The 3931-nt window shown below is 50.1% G+C and overlaps 1 pseudogene; it reads left to right on the plus strand.

Moving 5' to 3' along the window:
• Window positions 1-2380: 2380 nt before the first annotated feature.
• On the plus strand, window positions 2381-3025 carry LOC119339266 (annotated as a pseudogene).
• Window positions 3026-3931: the final 906 nt, after the last annotated feature.

Consider the following 3931-nt stretch of genomic DNA (forward strand, 5'->3'; position numbering starts at 1 on the left):
CCCCAAGAAGAGCCGGCCGAAGGCGGCCGGCCGTGGGCCTTGTGGGGCTTCCTCCAAGGTCGCTGGCTCGTCCCCGGCCGTGAAGAAGCCGCGGAAGAAGCCCGCCGCTGCGGCCGCGGCCCCGCCCGCCACCGTCGTCGAACCTCCTCCCGCCGCGCACGAGGTGTTCGAGGAAATGGCAACCCCATCCTCGTTCATGGACCTCCTCCAAAACACGGAGGTGGACCTCGGAGCTCCGCCTCTAGACCCTTTTAGGGTTGGTGACAACTTGGAGGAAAAGGAGGAAGATGAGGAGGATGAAGGGGATAACGAGGAGGAGGTGGCCGAGATAGGGGTGGAGGCATTCATCGCCGCTTCTCGCCCACACCGAGGCGGAAGATGTCCTCTTGGTTCGTGCTTGGGAAGCTGTGGGAATGGATGCAACCACCGGCACCGATCAAACCGGTAAACTGTATTGGCAAAGAATCAAGGACGTCTATTGTAGGATCAAGCCGAAGAATAGTGGGTTCATCCATCGCTCTTTCCGGTCGCTTCAAGGCCGGTGGGAGTTGATCAAGCCCGCTTGTTCTTGTTGGAGTGCAGCCATGGACCAAGTGAGGGATGCACCACCTAGTGGAACCGTGGAGAGTGACTATGTGAGTACATATTTCTTCACTATTTTGATTATGTGTGTGCACTATGCTATTGGTGGGTTCTTATGTGATTTATGTGTGGTTGATAGGAGACAATTGCCGGCTTGAGGTACAAGGAGATGGACGCTTCTAAGGGCAAGCCATTCCCATTTAAGCATGTTTGGTCAATTCTTCAAACCTTTGACAAGTGGAAGTTGAGGGATCAAGAGACCGCACCCAAGAAGTCGGCAATGCCAAGGATGGACGATAGTGAAGATGAGGAGGAGAGGAACTTGGGCAAGCCCGAGGGAAACAAGAAGGGCAAGCTAAGGGTGAAGATGGAAGAAGAGGCGTCAAGCCTAAGGGAGAAGATGGACCACATGATGAAGGCAAGAGAGGAATTGACAACGAAGACATTGGAGATGAAGCTTCTTATCACCGAGAAGAAGAAAGAGGTCAAGCTTGCACAAGTTGAAGCAAAACGTGAAGAAGCAAAGCGCAAGGCCGAGTTGGAGGAGAGGATGATCAAGCTCAAAGAGGCAAAGATATGGAAAGAACTCATGGTGGAAGAGAAAGAGCACATGATGATGTCCAAGAAGGACATGGATCAAGACCAATTGCAATGGTGGAAGGACTACAAGGAGGACATCGCGGAGAGGAAGAGGATGTTCCGTGTTGCGTCCTCTACTTTTCGAGGTGACACTCCGATGAGTAGTTGTGATGATGGCGGTGTATACGACTCCACCGGTGACGATGGAGATGCTTGATGGAGCCCGCTTGTGGTCTAGAAGATGGCGCCGAGGTGTAACTTTTGGTGATGGTGCCGATGAGAGGAGGAAGATGATGATTTTGTGATGTAAACTATTAAACCATGCATCAATGATTGTCATTTGGTAGTTTGTTTGGAAGTTGATTGTGTTTTTGTTGTCATAAATTGTGATATGTGAAATGACAGTTTTAAAGGTTGGGGTTGAGGCAAAGACTAGAACCCTTAAATCCAACCCTTAAAACAGTTTAAGGGTTGGGTTTGAGGGTTCTAGTATATGCCCCTGTTTTTCAACCCTTAAAAGTGTCAAAAAATGGCACTTCTCAACTCTTAAAACTGCTTTAAGGATTTGAGCGTTTGAGGGTTCTACTAGTAATGTTCTTAGCCGTTGTGTCTATCTTTCAGTAGGCATCGCATTCCTTCCAGTTACACACTTAAACACAGAAATACCAAATGGATGGGCCCATGTAAAAAAATTGATAATAAATGATTACGCTGACACAATTCCTGTATTTACAGGCAGACCACCCATATGCATTGCCCAGCAGGAGAGAAAGCTATTTTCCACCATTTGTTCAATATTTCTGTTTCCACCTGATTCTTATCCCAACAATTGGCTTCCCTACTATAAACTACACCTATACTCCTATACCATTTGTACAATCCCCACAAGAAAAACACCAAACATCATATGGGACAATTTATTGCTCAAACGGTAACAAGTAGCCAAGAACTAAAGTCTGAAATTTAGATAAACAGATGCTAGTCAATTTCATTCCCGGGACAACCAGAAGTAGTCAGAATCACACATATGCACTTACTCCCTCCGTCCGAAAAAACTTCGGACGGAGGGAGTATGTATGTACCAAGCATGACATAACCTTGCAACCTGTCCATTGGGAGCGGCGAAGATTACACACAGCACCATGCACGGTTGCTGGAGAGGTTGAGCGCTCTGAGACTGCGGCAGCCGGAGAGCGCCCTGGCGGCGACATCGCAGCCGATGAGGTTGCCGGACAGGTCAAGGTACTACAGCCCGGAGCAGTTGGTGAAGTCCGAGAGGCCGCCGGAGGATCTTATTTCAGGCGAGGCCCAGCCACCGGACATACCCGAGGTCGGCACCCACCATCCAGCCGTCCAGGGCGGCAAACCCCTGCCCGCCACCGCCAGAGTCCTTGGCTGCACCAATCGCATCACCGAACAGATTCAACGAATTGAGGCCGCTGCAGGAGCCGGAGAGCGCGGCCACGTCGGTGACGGAACCGCGCAGCACGGGATTTCCGGAGAGGTCGAGCACCTCGAGCTTGCTGCCGCACTTGCCGCCGGCCACCGCCTCGCATCGCTGACGTTGGCCCCGCGGAGGCTGAGCCTCTCGACGCCGCTGAGCTGCAGCAGGGTGGCCGCGACAGCGTGGATGTCGGTATTGAGCAGGACGGTGGAGAGCGAGAGCGACGTGAGGCGCTCGCCCCTGCACACCGCGCCGGGGAACCTGCAGGCGCCGTCGTGCGCGGTCCAGCCGTCGAGCGACGCCTGGTTGGGCAGCGCCGCCTTGAAGTCGTCCAGCAGGTGTGCGTCGTCGGCGGCCATCACCACGAGCGCCGCCAGAAAGAGTGCCGACGCTATGGCCAACCGCACGGAATCCATGTAGGAGCACGCAACGGCGAAGCTAGAGGTAGGAATGGAGGTGGGAGCGTGCTCGAGTCGATGAGTATCTATTGCCTGCCGTTTGGTTTCAAATAAGTCACCAACTTATAAATCGAAAAATGAAAAAGTTAACTTATTCTATCAAACATATCCAATTTATAAGTCACCCAAACTTATAAGCGGCAGCCGATCCATGGCCCAGAAACCGCTTGACCTATCATCACTCCAGAAGTTGCCCGATAAGCGGCAACCGACTAACCTCAGAAATCCAGCAAGCCAAAAATCAACGACGTGGCCGCAGCAGAACAAAATAGAACGGCATGCATGCACCCATCCGGAAACGTCCACAAAAATTATCGAAAGCAAGTGGACGCAGTCAAACCGCCCATGGAGAAACGACACCAGGACAAAGGGAGTGTCCTGGATCCCGTACAAATTGGCTAGAGCCACCTATAACGTCCCTAGCCATATCCCCCACAAATCAGCGTGTCACAACCTCATTGGTCTGATTTTTACTGATAGAAAAAAGTCAAAAAAAGGGTAAATTAAACCTGGCTAGGTTTAGTAATTAAGAATTCTTTCCACTTCTTAGACAAACACAACTAGTGCTTAAGGGCTTTTCTCTTCCCAATCAAGATGAATCATTACCATTTTCTGGAGTCAACGGAGTTACAAGAATGCCACCGAACATGAGAAGTGAACTTGGTGCTGTCTCGGGTGTCAGTGCACCTTATATGTGCAAAATAATTTAGTAATTATTAAAAAAAGTTAAGAAAATTTGAATCTTAACTTTGGCCAAGGAATGATTCCCATTGACTTCAGGGCAAGGAAAATAAATAATTCGTTGACACAATTTAGCATGAACAATGCTTATATATAGCATTTCACTTTGGTTATTTTCGTCCAGAAC

This window comes from Triticum dicoccoides, chromosome 7B, assembly GCF_002162155.2.
Source record: "Triticum dicoccoides isolate Atlit2015 ecotype Zavitan chromosome 7B, WEW_v2.0, whole genome shotgun sequence".
NCBI lineage: Eukaryota > Viridiplantae > Streptophyta > Magnoliopsida > Poales > Poaceae > Triticum > Triticum dicoccoides.